This window comes from Anser brachyrhynchus (assembly GCF_964034855.1).
Source record: "Anser brachyrhynchus genome assembly, chromosome: 4".
NCBI classification, from domain to species: domain Eukaryota; kingdom Metazoa; phylum Chordata; class Aves; order Anseriformes; family Anatidae; genus Anser; species Anser brachyrhynchus.
Genome location: NC_137698.1, coordinates 70768914 through 70785581, shown reverse-complemented (window position 1 = coordinate 70785581; position 16668 = coordinate 70768914). Strand labels below are relative to the sequence as shown.

The following is a 16668-nucleotide window of genomic DNA, read 5'->3' as shown; positions in this document are numbered from 1 at the left end:
GACACTTGAAAGCAAATGCAATGCAGCAGGACTTAGCCACTCCAGGAAAAACATGACTCCTCTTGGTAGATGTTTGTATAACAACCTGTTCCATGTTCTCCTTTTAAATTTCTTCCATCCTATATACTTCAACAGGCTATTTAATTAATAGCAGAAGGAGCTTGAGAGCATGCATCCAGATGCTAAAACACTGTCAAACTCCAAAATTTAACAGAATGCATTCAAATTTGTGTGGAAAATAAACCTTCACACACCAAGCCTGTGTATTTCCTGGCCTTGCACATCACTGCTACACAAGGGTTCTTCTGTGCCATGGAGACCCCCTGCCTTGGTTAGCCCACGAGCCCACTCTTCACTGTACCATGCCTCTGATGTAGTCCATGAACCACACATAAAAGTTAACTCCTTTTTCAGGTGGTATGTATACCTCTTACTTTTGTCCCATCAGCATGAGGTTGTGGGTGAGATGGTTTTGTTTCCTAATTCCCAAGCTTGCCTACTTGACCCATTTCTTCATGTGCCAGCTCTGGCCTACATGGTACTGCTTGGCCTCTGTCTTCTACCCAAGGAGGCAAGATAACAGTCTTACCCCTTTTTTATACAAAGTCCAGGGATTCCTTCAAAACTCCAGAGACACAAAAAATTGGGAAGGAAAGATTTTACCGAGCCCACATCCCCATCTCATAGAGTGATGAACTTTCTTCGTGTAAATTCATGAATTTCACATCTTGTTGGAGATGGCCGAAGTGGTTTTGTTTATTTTTGTAGGTTTGGGATTTTTATTCTTCTGAAGTTGCCACCAGTACATAGAAAACAGACATTGCACTGCTGAGGGAGACAGAAAAACAAAGACAAAAAAAAAAACGTGCAAGAGTCCAGCCCTGCAAGGAGCTGCCTGCCAACAGGGAGATGGAAAGCAACATTCACACAATCTGCTGGAGCACCCAGAATAAACTCAGTGTAGCCTCACTACGTTGCTTAAGCCCAGAGCTTACTGGCCAGAGCTGTCAGACTTTCACACACACACATGCTTTGTTGGGAATGGTCATTGTACAATGCAAAGCAGGTAGCGGTTTGAATTGCTCATTGCCCACATAAATTTGGACGCTCAAGCAGTACCTACGTTCTTCATCGCTTTCAGAATAAAGTGATAGCTGTATAGAGACATAAAGAATAAATGCGGAAACAGCACAGACAACAGGAGATTGAACTTCTTCAATAACATCTGGAGCCAAATGGCAAAGAATTAACATCACAATTTTATAAAGAAAAATAAAAATCAAGTGCTTCCCCAAAAAAATGCATAATGTACGACTCAGAGCAGAACATTGACTAATGGAGAGAGAAGAGACCTTCAGAGCACCAGACAGAGCAGAGATTCACAGACTTTGGAGCATGCAATGTTTGCATCAAGGTGTTTTAATTAGTGAATCAATAAATCTACCCAGGCAAAATTTCCTTGAGTTCTTCAAAGATAGTCTTGACTTTTTTGTCAAAGCATTCTCCCTTTCTGCCTTCATCTATATGCATGCTATTGTGTGAAGAAAAAAAAAAGTTAGAAAGAGTATGAGTTATGAAATTTTTCCTTGTGCATAAAGATTACAAATCTCATTGAAATTCCATTGAATTATATTGACCACACAACTTGCACATGTAGTGAGAGCCACACAAAGAAGCCACACAGGCTTTCTTCCCCATTGTTTATGTGAGCATTTTGGAAATGGGGTATATATTGCTACGCAGAAAGGGGAAATAGAGACAGGAGTGAAATGTAGTTTGTTGAGCTAATAAAACAGCAAGCCCTCCATTTGTTTCTTTAGTCCTGCAGAGCCATTTCTATTTCAGACTTACATGCTCCACTGTTAGCAGAACTGGTGACAAGCATTTCCACTGCAGATTGTTAAAGCATGTGGGCTAGTTTAGCTTTAACTATGGGAGTGCTTCCCAGCCATTCTTAATGGTATTGCCATAATTCATGATTTAAGAGATCGATATACAACAACAAAGGGACAGAAAGCCCTGGAGACACTGGCTGTGCCATTAGCTAGGTTAAATACATCTAAAGACTACAGCAACCCCAGAAAAACATGTATTAATCTGAATTCTGGGGCTCCTGATGTTTGCAATGAGCTTGGCCAAAAGCAATCTAATTATTTTCATATTCCTTTACATAAAGTTACCAGTACTGCCTAATTAAATGAGTAATAACAGACAACAAAGCCTTCTTCTCACACATTCAGAACCCTGGAAACACCCTTTCATGCAGCGAGGAACGGTGCATATAAAATAATTAAGACGGACATCAATGAAAGCAAGAAGGGGCAAGAGCTTCAGGAAATGTGCCAAACCACCGGGCCTTCTGGCAGAACATCCCGAATGTCTGCCATCTGCTTGTCCAAATATGCGTGTTGAACATCTCTGTCGAGGCACTCAGTGCAGGTCAGCGGCCACACACTATCGTGGGACAGCAGCCACCTCCTGCTGGCCATTTCAGCCCTAAGACAGCAATGGCAAAGAAACTGAACATAGGTGAATTCTGTAGCAAATACCTCTGAAAAAGCTGTCAGAAATGCCTTCCCCATGCCCCAGCCCTTGTGGTACACGCTCTTCCCTTGCTTGCACTCCATTCTCCCATCTCTGGAAGGGCTCACAGACCATTTCTGAAGACACAGATTCAGGCAGAAAGAAAGCTCTGTGCGTCCAAGAGTTTCTCGTGTTCCCCCCCAAACCCCAAACACTCGGGTGAAATGAATGACAATTCCAACTTTGCTTTACACGTAGACTTAGACCATCACAGCTGAAGCAGTGCAGTGTTGCTCTGTGCATTTGCAATGCCCATTCCAAGTCTGTTAACTGCTCAAAAACTTATTGAAGGCAAATGATGACCTTCTGCTGAGCAGAGAGGGCGGCAGGCCAGGCCCCAAACTGCTCCTTGGAAATCACAGTTTATTTCCTTACAGTTAAGGAAGGAAGGGAAAAGGGAAAAATGGTCTGGTCTTGATTTTTGGGGTTGGACCCGATGATCTCTGAAGGTCCCCTCCAACCCCTACAATTCTGTGATTCTGTGATTCAGTTGACTGCAAGAGGATTGTGATCATTTACAACAGCCGATAATGCCCTCAGCAGGTAAAATTGTAGGGGTTTTGTGTTTACACCTGATGAGACTCACCATCACCATCAGGGCCATCAGGATATGGATGAAGCCTCTCCAAGCAACAGATTCTTTTCAGTGCTTCCCAGGGCCAGGCTGAGAGGCAGTGGGCACAAACTGGAGCCCAGGAGCTCCCTCTGACCCCCAGGCAGACCTTCTGGGCTGGGTGGGGATGGAGCCTGGCACAGGCTGCCCAGAGGCCGTGTGGTTTCCTCTTTGGGGATCTCCAGGAGCTGCCTGGACGTGGGGCTGGGCACACAGATCAGGGTGGTGCTGCTGGGGCAGGGCTCGGAGCAGAAGGCCCCGGAGGCCTCTGCCAGCCTCAGCCATCCTGTGACCCTGTGAGAGCCCTTCGCTCCCAGTCAAACCTCCCTGTGGACACTTTCTCTTCAGGGTTCCCACACTGAGTTCCCAGCTGGTTTGGGCTGGGGACAGCTCGGGTGATCATCACCTCCTGGCCACGGCAGGGCCTGCTCCTGCGCCTGGCACCACGAGGCCCTGCCCGCAGTGTGCGCGGCTTGGGCAGCTCGGCAGCTATCGGGGGATTCACAAACCAGAGCGATGGGCTGCTTGGACTCTCTGGGGAACGCGCTTCTGGCACATGCAGCTGGAATTAAAATCAGGTTTCATTTCCTTCTCTGTGTCACACAGAGTAAATCATCGTCTGCCTCGTAAGCAAGGAGCCTGGGACAGCAGCTTCCCCAGCAATAAGCCCTGGTGACAGAAATCCGTACTTACCAGCAGTGAAAGATCTTCTTTCACTTTTGGCACAAGCTTTTTAACCTTGCCTTTCTTCCCCCGCCCCTGCACATTTTCTCCTTACAACAATTACTTTGCTCCATAGCTGAAGGCAGGGTTTAATCCTGCAAGCATAAATTCACACATACAGTGATGCGATCAGCAAGGTTTGCGGGATTAAGTCCCTGGGTCCAGCAGAAATTTTCACAGGAGTGTAATTAAAATGAGACGTGCAGCTACATGCGTGCTTGAAGGTAAGCACGCGTGCAGCTGCTGGAAGAGAGGGGCTGGGAGGGCCGGGCTTGCCGAGCAGCACCTGTGGGATAATTTCCCCTTGCTTGCAAGGATGGTGTCAGTGACAGCACAGGAGTTACGTGGGGATTCTGTAACCACATCGGGAGGCAGGACCAGAGGCTGTCTTGTTTTCACGACACATTTATCACACCCCTGAGCCCCAACAGGCAGCGGCTTTCCATGCCAAGGCCATTAAGGAACATTTACAAAAGACCTGCTCCTTTTGTAAAACCCCTTTGGTTGGACCCTGATCATTTGCTGCTGCTGTATCACCTGCAGCTGCTTCTGATCCACGCAATCTCCCACATACTTTCAATCTCCATTTGCTACCCAGCACGTTCAATTTGCAGCTGCTTTAGAGCCTTTCCAATTAAGATCTGCACCACAGAAGTAAACTGTCCCACTTACATCCTACCAGGGCTCTGGGGTTTGGAGCTGAGCCTCTCCAGGTGAGGCCCAGTTGCAATTACTGGTTGAATCATAGAATCACAGGATGGTTTGGGTTGGAAGTGACTCTAAAGCCCATCCAGTTCCAACCCCCTGCTGTGGGCAGGGACATCTCCCACTGGGTCAGGTTGCCCAAAGCCCCATCCAGCCTGGCCTTATAAACCATTTCAGCCGGGGTTTTGGTGACCACCTTGTTGCAGTGCCCCAGCCTCTCCAGTGCTGAGAGCTGCAGCCCTGTTTAACACCACCCGAGCCCTGCTGAACACCACCCAGGCCCCATGACCATTGCTCTGAGCTGTTCTCCAGCCCTATGGCAGGAATCAGATCATTGGGGTTATACTTGCACCCTAACCTTGGCTCTGGACCATCAGTTGTAACCCACGAACTATGCAGTCCAGATTCTGGTTCTTTTCCTGGTGTTTTAAAAAACAGTCATCTGCGCCTAATGAAGTAAAATTTTCATTAATTGATGAGCAAGGAAACTACTGAGCCAACTGCCAGGTGAGACAGACTGAACAAAAGGCGCCATAGCTGCACTATAAACAGGGATCCTACAGCAGCAGTGGGATCTTCTAAAAATACTGGAGACATCCCTGTGTCTTCCCATTGCTCACTGGGGTCTGTGCTGGCTCCTACCTGATCTGACTTTTGGGTTTCAAGCCAGTAGGACAGAAAAGTATCTTCTGCACCTTGTGCAAGATCCCCCATGCTATATACCCATGTGCAAGCTAATCCAAACCTGCGCACAGGGTAGTCCTGCTGATGAACAGAAACTATAATGGGAGTAAGGAAAAACCTCACTTCACCATATGAATTTTGCCCCCTTCTGATGGTACCAGTCATCAGCCCTTTCATGGACTGCAGCTAAAATCTGTAAATCTCAGAAGGAGCCAACTGAGTTTGATTTAATAGCAAGCAGTTTGCTTAATTAAATAGAGTGCCAATCAGGGAAATATTATTCACTCCCCTTACTAGAAACATAATACTAATCAAAACCAGGGTAATAAAAAAGTAAAACACACACTGAATGTTTCTCCATCCATCTGAAAAAAAAAAAAAAGAAAAAAAAAAAGGTCTATTGTTCTAGATCATTTCAGAGATTTTTGCTCCCTTCAGGACATGCACACTGAGTTTTGAATGAAAATGGACTGAGATAATCAATATTTAAGCCTCTACATAGAAAGTTTAATACCAAAACCACAAAAATAGCCTTAAATATTACCTCTGCTATTATGCTCTGAAATATATATATATATCTATATTGCTTTCTTAAACCCAGAATTATTAATTTCTGTACTAAGTGGCAGCTGCTTGCACAATTGTTTTTAGAGAGGATTTATGCTTGTTCCAGGCAGAGGAAGGGAGCCTGGAATTAACCTCTTGGTCTCTGCTACTGTTAATTACCTTTGCCATAGCATAGAGTACACCAGTTGCAGAGCATCTAGCCAAGGCCTTGCCATCAGCAGCAAAGACATAAATCAGGATGTGACAGCATGAAGAGACAAATAAATCACTAGGGGAGAGACGACACGAGCAGGATAAGAGCTATAAGCAATGTGAGCAGATGAGTATATGGCCAACGCCAACTGTGCTAGAGCTGTTTTGGTTGGCCTCGGTTGAACATCTGGAGCTGAGCTGGGTTTGTGGCACTACCTATGCTTTGGAGACAGGAAACTGAGGCACAGAGAAGATAAGCCTGAGTTTGCTGAGAGCTTGAAGGGAATGAGGGACTTCCCCTTGTACAGTGTCCCACCTAAGCAAGATTCCCATGCACAGTCTGTACCAGAGCTAGAGACAGCAGAAAGGCATCCTGGATCCTCCTCCTCTGAGTTTGGCATAAGGTATTCATTTCTTCTTTTACTATTCAATTTTATCAGAAGTAAGGGGAAAAAAAAATCCTTTTGAATTTTTGCTGTTCTTTTTGAACAGAAAAAGATAAACGTGTTTTTGGATACATTCCAGGTATTAATATCAAGAAATGTTCTAACAGAACCTTCTCTCTTGGGTTATACATACAGAATATAGTGGGAAGGAGCCCTTCTGCTTAAAACTATATGCTGGAGTTGGGAACATGGAGAGGAAATCTGGTTTTATTGAGGGTTTTGTTTTTTTTTTTAGAGGAAGAGAGAATGAGCACCAGAGAGGGGTTTGGCTGCTGAGGGTATCTCGTGACAGTAGGTGGCAAAGACATCTCAATGCTCCCATGTGGAGTTTCTGTGCGATGTTGTGGTTCGGAGGAAGGCGAGATGAATGCAGCAGCTTCCCAGAAATCAGCTCCTAAGGTTTTATCTTTAATCTCTTTCCCTCCCCACTCTGATACGGTCTGCATTGAGAAAGCCCTAAGATCAGCAGAGCAGCCCGCGCGATGCCGAAGCGTGCAACCACGGCCTGGCCCTGCTCGGCAGAAACGACGGCAAACATCCAATTTCCTACATGGGCTTGAGCAAGCTCCTGGCTTCAGTTACATCTTCATTGCCGCCGAGCCACAGGCATCGTGCACGGAAATATCTGCTTTGGGCTGCGGGTTCCTTCGGCTGGGACGGTACCAAGTGCAAGGCCTGCATCAGCCAGGGACCTGAGCTGGCGTAGGTCCCCCAGCTGGGTTACAAGCACAGCATCACACGTGGCTAAACACCTTGATGGGTCAGGGGCTCTTCTAGGGCCTTCCATCACTCTCTATTACACCTGGCACTTTTAATCCTTTTAAACTCTCAATTGCCATAGGTGCTGCACAGAGACCTCCCTGACCTTCCAGAACACCCTAGTGACTCAATAACCCCTCCACTGAGTTCACCACTTTGGATGTCCTCTGGAGAATTTTTCTTTTATGGCAGATGGTTAGTATTTTAGCAGAAAAGGGCAACTGCTTACCAGCTTCATGGGGAAAGGGAAATTTCTTCTTTGCTGGAAAAAGCAAACACACACAAATAAGCTTGCTCAGCTGCTCTTCTCTTATCCCCGTGGGGGAATTAACTGGATTGTCTTTATACCATTTAAATGCTTGTTTCTGGTTTGGTTTTCAAACATGAACTTGAAGACCAGGACACATTTAAAGGTGGTGAAGAGAAAATACCAAAGATCATTACAAGACCAAAACCCACCTAATGAGGGGGAGGAAGAAACACAGCAATGACTGAGTGAAGAAAGATCATTAAGCAGGTGGAGAACAACAGAGCCAGCATCCAGTAGGAGGCCAACAGGCAGTCAACGTCATTTAAACTAAAAAACAATAAAAAGGAACATACAAGATGCAAGGTTCACTCTTTGGTTTGTGTCCACAGCACTGTTGAGGTCAATGTCTGGCAGAGTCCTGAAGAGCACCCAGTATTTCTGTCAGGATTAGATCTCTGGAAGTTTTTGTTAACGAGGGCTGGGAGGATAGGGTGGGAGGGGAAATTATCTCAGATGTGTGTAGGCAAACACTGCCAGCTGATCTGAAAGTGATAAACCCCACCACCACCCATAGCCAATCCCCACGGGCATTTCTCTGGGATTCCCCAACACCAGAGATGCCCTGTAGGCTGGAGGGACAGTAATCTCCAGGAAACGTCCCGTTGTGCTGAAACGTGCAGGGCTGGTGCATCTCCAGGGCCCCCTCTTGATCTGTGACGTCACACTGGCTCAGTACAGACCTAGTTATTTTTCTTTTGTTTTGGGGCTGATGTCAACTTTTTATTATTATTCTTTTTTTACATTTAACTGTTTTGAAGAACCCTTCCCTGTGGAACAGAAGCCCCTCTGGATGTCAACAGGAGCTAAGAGCCTTAAGAGCCAAAATTTGCTTCAGAAAATTTTATACTAGCTGTGGAAAACCCAGATAATTGCACTTCAGGGAGGATGCCAATCATTAATTATGGATAAAAGGGGCTTGCAGGGGTAAAGAAAGAAGCCCATGTTACAGACATGGAAAATCTGCCATGCCAACCTGCCTGAGGAAAGCGCTTCCTCTGACTCGCGTGTGATTTTGCAGAATCAAAATCCCATCAGACTCCAGCTTTCTTTGCCCTTCCCCCCAGTTTTTTGGGACAGAATTGCAAAATTAAGGGGCTAATATAGCGCAGAGCAGCTGCAATCTATTTGGATTTTACTGAAGGGCTTGATACCGTCTCCTGAAATCTTACGCTCCACATTGATTCAAGTTGGCTCGGGCAGGAAAACCCTGTCACGCCGGCTGAAGGCTGCCTAGGAAGCCAGTACAGATGGGGCAACGATGCACAGCGATGAGTCTTGCCATAGTGAGAGTCCACGGGGGCCTGCTGTGGTTTCACCTCATCAGCCGTCCGGGGGAAAAAAGGAGAATCCAGCACTGAGAAAAAATTAAAACAAAACTGGCTGCATCTGTGTGGGCAGAGGGATAAATCTCCTAAAGTTGAAAAAGTTGAGAAATGTTGATAAAACACCCCAAAAGTTGAGAAAGTTGAGAAATGTTGATTAAACACGGCAAAACTCAAGTTTTTCATGGAGAAGTGGTAAGCAACACCGCCTACCTGCACGGAGATATCAGAAGGGAGTGCATGACACCTAATGGAGGTAAAAAAATCCAGGAGGTGTCGGCAGTAGCAGAGATCTAAGAGCAGTTTCTGCCTTTCTTGCTCAGAGGCAAGCAGGATAATAGCATTATTGGGGCCGTCAGCTCGCAGCCGCATACCAGCCCACAGAGCCAGCGGCTGCGTGTGCAGCGTGCTGCAGCGGAGGCTTCAGGCTTGCCGACGCAGGGAACTTGACCAGAATAGCTATTGCAGAATAAGCTGTTCCACAATAACTGCTTTGGAATAGCTCCCTGCACAGACCACTGTCTTCCACAATAAGAGTCATTTTACGGTGGGATAATTAATACTCTCCTCCAAAGCAAAATAATTGCTCTGGAATACGCTCTCTTTGATTCCTAAATAGAGTTCAGATGAGCAGCAGCTCCGGAGCAACTCTTATTATATTATTCTGGTCAATTGTGTCTGGTAGACGAGCTCCAAAATCCAAATGTGCCCAATCCATAGGCAGAAAATCCATATGGTGATCGGGGAAAGGAGCTCTGCAGCTGATGCAGTTAGGAGCCTGTTGCCCTTGTGGGCATCAAAATCTGCCAAGCGCCCATCCCATGGTTCCTGAAACCGAGGGGAATTTTGCTGTTTCAACAGGAGAAGATTTGATCCCAGCCAGCTGAATTGTTTTCAAGGAAAAATGGCTTTATGTATTAAATTTTTTGATCACTTTCAGATTTAGTTGGGGATATTTTTTTTCCATTTAATTTCAATATAATGAATGTATTCCAGCTTTTGGAGGGGAAGAAAGTTTGGACAGAAATGTTCTGAGAGGAACAGAGGAAAATTTAGGGGAAGGGGATACCTTCAAACAAACAGAGTCATGGAAAGTTAACTTGCGTTTTCCCAAAATGTTGATTCTCTCGGACATATTTGTTTCCTTGTCCACCCTGCTTCTGCACACAATTGTCTCACAGATAATTTCCAAATTCTCTTGCAGAAACTCGAACTTCAAGGACTTGCCCAACACTTTCTGCACAGTGCTCCCCAGGCCATGCCCGAGGAGCTCACCGTTGGCCTTCGTGGTGTTACAGTCCTACAGGGGCCCACATGAAGCTCTCCATCCTCCTTATCCCTGTCTTCTAGGAGGAAACCTCTGCTGTGTCACAAGGGCAGGAGTCTTTTTCCTGTTCCTGCTCTGTGATATTCACCCCAACACAGTGAAAGGCACCTCCCAAAGCAGCCTGGTGGCTGAGGAAGGCAATCTTCCAAATTCCTTTAAAGGTGGTTTGGTCATTTAGCTGTTGGTGTTCCTCCAGCCCCTCTCCTGGAGGTAATCCCATTCCCCCCAGCTTGTTCCCTTCATCCTTGCCACCTTCCTGGGCTCTTGTTCCTGCTCTGCAGGGGAGAATCACACCTCCCTCTGAAGTGACCCCAGGAATGCCTGCAAGATAACAGGGAAAAAAATATCATAAAAGCCAAAACAAACAGCAAACAACCAAAATATTTTCACCCTTTTTCCTAAATGACAGCCGTTTCTTGCTTTCAAAACTGACTCAGACTTTGCACTCTGAGCCCACAGGAACAAGCCCCCAGCTCTACCAGCTCCTCAGAGCACACTGCACACCCCAGCTAGCCACTGAGGATGTGAGATTCAGCCTCCATCTCTCCCTGCCTAATGTGAAGCAGATGTCTTCTATTAATGAAGTAATTGCTAATTAGCAACCACTTTGTCTCCCTTCCATCAGTTTTCTTCCTTGGTTCAGGCGCAGGGGGGCGGGCTGTGTAAATAAGGCAGCCTCCATAGGAATGTATTGCATATACTGCCCACAATTTGGCTGTTCGCATCACAAACACTAAGCAAGGGATGCATCTCTGACACGGTGCTTAGCAGAAAGGGGCCTTGGCATTTCCCAGCATCTGGGGAGACTGTAACAGGGCAAGATGTTTGTACTGGGTCTGGCAGAGGAGGGCTGGGCCCAGCTACGAGTACAGCTGAGCTCTCAGCAGGGCTTTTGTTAGCATAGTTTGGTCAGTAAAACCAGAATTGCACACCTCCGTGGAGCCAGGCTCACAAAACTTTATAAGCACAGACCACCGAGAGCTTGCTGCACCTCCCCATCACCTGCGGGACAGTCTGCAGGGCAGCATGATGGCAATTCATGAGCCACTTGTACAGCAAGGAGACTGAGCACCAGGCGGCATCGCTGCTGAAAGCTGCATGGGACGTGCCCGCTGGTCTTTGCTCACCCTGAATTTCCACAGGAAACTCCAAATATTTGCCCCATTTTCTGTTCAAGTTGCATCACTATGAGGTGATACCAACACAGCCCTATGACTCTGGGTCTAGGTGGCAGACTCGCCACCCATGCTTCAGAGAGGAAACATGACCCGCGGTAAACATCCCATTTTCCTGATGGGCATTGCATACAGCCAGGACAACCCTCAAGGCAAGGGTCTGCGTCCCTGAGACATGCTCCCAGCACAACATCCCCATCCCTTTGCTCCCTAGCAGCTGGGACGCACCGCCCAGGGCCCCTCTGTTTGGGACCCTTGAATTCCAGTCCACAATATTACATCCCAGCTCAACAGAGAGAGATTATTTCCCTCTGGGCTCCGCGTTTTAAAATGTGACGATGCTTCTGCATGATTTATAGAAAAGGGATGACATTCAAATTCTCCCTGGGTCCCAGCCACCACATTGCATCTGTGTAATGGTTTCCCAATAGAGACAGATTCCTCTTCTGGCTGCCTGTCTCTCCTTTCCCTTTTCCCCCAATATCAAGGGATCTTAAAAGCTTAGAAAGCTATAGCCATGCTGATTTTGTAATACACTTGAACTCTCCTTTTGCATTGTCCTGAGGGGGACTTGCTGTAATTTGGTTCTTGGAAATAATTTCTCCCCTCATAAAACACCCCTAATTGTAAACCTTCCAACGAGCTCCTTACATTAAGATGTCTTAAAGTTTTATTTTAGCAATCATAATAATAAACAACTCCAGTCTTTGCAGGGCTTTTCATCCCAAAGGCTTCCAGGGCACCTTCAACCACTGCGCACAGGCTTTGTAAGGGGATGGATTCATCGCCTGGTGAAAACGCAGGTGTTCCTGGGGCCACAGCTGGCCCCATGCAGAAAATCTGTGTGGGAGAGGTACCGAGGGGATGGGATAACCCAGGCTCCACTGCTCGGCTGACACAGCTGCCCTGCTGCGGTGTCCAAACCTGGCAAAAGCAGGCATGCTTCACATCCTCCACTCCTCCGGTGCCAGCAAATTAAAGCCCGGACGGTGGTTACCAAGGGACATGCTGCCCTCCGGGTATTAATCCAGGCATTTGGTTAATTAATAATTAATGTTACTGATTGCACCGAGAGGCAACGGAGACGAGTTGCAATGTGGGAAATGGCAATTAAATCAAAGGAAAAAAAGTCGCGATAGATGCGGTCAAATATTGTAAGTGGGCTGTGTGGGGAGGTTGTGGCATCTCCATCCTGGGGCCAAATCCTTGCATTCAGCCAGACAAAGCCCTGAGCATCCTGCTCTGACTGGGACGTGCCTGGTGCAGGGCATTGCAACAGAGACACCCCGTGATCCCAACCTAAATCCTCTTATCCCTAATCTGGGGCAATAACTTAAAGCAGGAGCGGTGCTGGTTTAAATGCCCGCATCAGCCTCTGGAGGAGAAGGGAGCACCGGGATGTGAGCAGCAAACATTCCCAAATGTGGGGGTTCCCAAAAGTGGGGATTCCCAAATGCGGGGGTTCCCAAATGCAGGGGTTCCCAAATGCGGGGGTTCCCAAATTTGGGGCTTCCCTCCCGCCCACCCCACAGTCCCTAGGTTAGAGCACTGCAGGGCTGTTAACTCGCAGCAACCGGCTGTGTGTTATCCATATCAATCTGGACCCGCTCCAGCCCCTCGGTATCAGCAATGGAGAGCACTACCCGAGGCTGGATTCAATACAGCGTGCTTCAGACCTCGTCAGCACCCGGTGCAGCCGCCTCCCTTATCCTGTACGCAGCTCGGCTGCGGAGCCATCCCAGCAAGCTCTCGGCGGCAGCCGATCGGCGTCACGCTGTCCCACTTGGGTTGCAGTCCCCATCGCTTCCAGATGTTCCCCCGTCGCACTGCAGCCTCTCCAGCTGTTGCCTCCTCGTTACGCATGTGTGCACTGGATCGCACCTTCCTGCTTACGTCTGTCCCGAAATTCATCTCTCTGGCTGCAGCCCCACGGATAACTCTTTTGGAGAAGAAATTATTCCCCCACTCCCCTAGGGTTTGTGCATCCTGTGCGGGGAACGACAGCTAGGAAAGCCAGCAAGGAAAGACTTTGAGCAAACTCCCCAGCTGGCCTCTTTCCAGCCAGCACCGGGAGCTCGGGAGTTTTATTCAGGCATGGTAGCCTGCAGTCCTGGATCCTAAAGCCCTGCTATAACAAACCACTGCGAGAGTAAAGGCTTTAGGGTCTGGGACCAGCGAGTGTGGGGCTGGATATGGAGGATATCACCACGGTCTTTGTTGGCATCACGGTATTTTATATTCAGATCCATTACGATCTGACAATGCTTTTTAACCCCCTGTTCTTGCTGGCATCTGATTGTCTCGTGACACCGATCCCAAAGAAATCCTCACCTGGATCCAGGCTGTGTCTGGACTTAAACACAGACGACTCGGGGGGTTATTCTGATTTTTACAGCCCTCAGGTACCGCTGAGAAACAATCCCTGTGGCTGCAAAGTGCTTTTTAACAAACAGTAGCTCTGAACTGTCAAGGTAGCGTTTTAATCATTCTGTAGGGCAGGGAGACCTGGGGCAAAACAGCACAGAAATCTGTAGATCGGACAAAAACCCCGTAACCCATCAACTTTGGTCCAAGATCTAGCAAGTTCCAGCTCTGCTGTACAGCAGCTTCTGAACCATAGTGACCAGCACCAAAAAATACGTTGAAAAAATGTGCTGCCATAGCTGGAAGCTAGCAAATGTGGAGGGCAGAAAGCAAGTGATGTGAAGATGAACCAGAGAAGAACTTTTTGTTTAAGGTTTTACCCCACGCAGTGTAAATAATGATCAAGTCATTTATGATTTGTTAGTCCAGTACGTGCAAAATCCCATAAACTTTTCAACTGATATCATTTCACGGTGACAGGAATGCCATTATTCTCATCAGCAGCAGCTGCACACACAGCACTGCTTAACCAAAATGGGGAAAAGAAAAAGGAAAACTTCCCCCCACCACAAAAAAAAAAAAAGTAATGAAAAGAAAGTTAATTATGGCACTTTGGAAAAAAAAATAGTAGTTGGGCATCAGCCAGAAAGCTTTCTGCTTAGACCTGGGTAAGGCTTCCTAAGGGAAGCATTATACTTTTGATGCAGAGGCTCAGGTCTCTATTTTTAGAGCACATCACAGTCAATGAGTTTAGTACTTTCACATTTGAACCAACAGTCTATTAATTTTTTTTCAGACCTTCTCTAACACCCCATGGCAGTTTGTTCACTTTATAATAATTGCATGAATTGCCATCAGTTCCATGGCTGTCGTTGTGCTGGTTTCACCCTGAATAACCTCGAGGATTTGGCAAGTGAGACTTAGCAATTCCACATCGTGCTCTAAATGTGTGACCTTCTCGTTTTCATTTTGGTCCTTCCCCATACCCTTCTTCTTCAGTGTGGTGTTGGGCATCATTCCCTGCACTCAGGGGGCTGTGTGTGTAGGAGCAAGGTGGGCTGGAAAAGCAGAGTGGTGGGAACATCATGGGGCATTACGAAGCCAAACGCAGGGTCCTGAACCCAGGGAGGAGCAACCCCATGTACCAGCACAGGATGGGTATCGACCTGCTGGAAAGCAGCTGACCTAGGAGAAACCCACCAGTTGTTAGGAAAATGTTGTCACCAAGAGGGCGGTCACACACAGAACCCAGGCCCAGGGAATCTGTGTGATGTCCATCCTCATGGACATGCAGAGCACGTAAAGGGCAAGGCCATCTAAACGCATCCTCACTCTGAGCTGGAGGCTGGACTCGATGACCACCAGGGGGCCACTCCAGCCAGAATTACTCGGATTCTCCAGTTCATACCCTTTCACCAAGATACATTTTGCTAAAACATGCCTGAGACATTCAAAGCATCACGTCCAGGCCACCAAATCACGTGCGTGTAACCCGTTCTTAATGGAGCACACCGGCATTGCTGCTCTTACAGCAGCTGGGGGCTTGGTGGGAAGATGTGAGCCCAGGTGAGCAACTTGACCCATCACAAAGGGACCGTGCCTTCATCAGGAGCTGGAAGGCACCTCTGGACACGGCGTCAAATCGAGCCAAGGTAAGCGACATCACGCAAGGCACCACTGGGCACCTTGAGCAAAGCCTTGGCGCGGCAGAGTTTGTAACAAACGCTGCACTCACTGACCCAGAGGGAAGGGCTCTGGGCATGGAGCACACTGGTCACTAATGGGAAAGTTAGGGAACTTCCGGAGGATCTGTGCAGCTTCAAAGTTGCACACGTTAATGCATACCGTGAGCGCTCAACAAAGAAAATATTTTCAGGGGCCTTTCCACCAAGCAAACTGAAGCTGAAATTACAGAAATTGGTGTCAGACACATTCACTAGAAACAGTTTGGCTTTTGTTACTTGATTTTCCAAGGGTGGGCGAATAATTTATTTTTGTCATTTTAAAGACTTTTTCCCCTCTGCCTTTGTCCACAAGAAAACCCCCACAAACCACAGCGTGATAGCAACAAACTGGTACGAGGGCTGACCAGAGGACTGCGGTCGGTTCTCCTTCAGTGTCAATTTTTAAACTGGAGATTTGGAGAATTTCTTAGAAACGATGCTGTGTTTTAAACAGGGATTAATTTTGGGAAGTGTAGTGTCCAATTATACTGGGTCAACCGACCGGATAGCAAAGGTTTGTTTTGGTTTGCAAGCAAGTGGTGTCGTGGTGACACAAGGAGAGGAGCTGGAGTATGAAATGGGGGGAGCGTGGGGGCACCCGGCAGCCAGACATGGCCTCGGGCTGACAGCAGCCTCAGGGGGAGAGAAGAAGACAACAAGCAGGGAACGGAGCTTGTGAGTGCAGAGCAAGGACCTGGGTGTAAATAAATATGGGCTGGGGAAAATCAGGCATGGGATCTGATGAGCAAAGTCAGGTGAATGTGGGGAGGGGATGCTTGTAGCATTTTAGCTGGAAGATGGAGGATTTGCAATGCCCACGTAAACGTCTTGTAATTTCATACCAGACACGAAACTTCAGGTGTGGGGTGGGAGAGAAGAGCAGTGAGGGGAGAAGAGCAGTGAGTGGTGTGATCCAGGATGATGCCCTGCTCTGTGGCACCCTCTTCCAGGTGGGGTCCTCCTATTCCACCCCATCCTTTTCCATTCTATCCCATTCTGCCCCGTCCCATCCCATCCTCTTCATCCCATTCCTGCCATCCCATCCCATCCCATCCCATCCCATCCCATCCCATCCCATCCCATCCCATCCCATCCCATCCCATCCCATCCCATCCCATCCTGCCCCGTCCCACCCTGTCCCATCCCATTGCATCCTGCCCCATCCTATCCCATC

The 16668-nt window shown here is 47.6% G+C and overlaps 1 long non-coding RNA gene across 1 annotated transcript; it reads right to left on the bottom strand.

Annotated features, from left to right (window-relative positions):
- Positions 1–5826: 5826 nt before the first annotated feature.
- LOC308193849 lies at positions 5827–10778 on the bottom strand. The gene is made up of 2 exons (XR_013950007.1): positions 10665–10778; positions 5827–10552 (listed from the first exon to the last, which is right to left on the bottom strand). It is a non-coding gene; the product is annotated as an uncharacterized lncRNA (long non-coding RNA).
- Positions 10779–16668: the final 5890 nt, after the last annotated feature.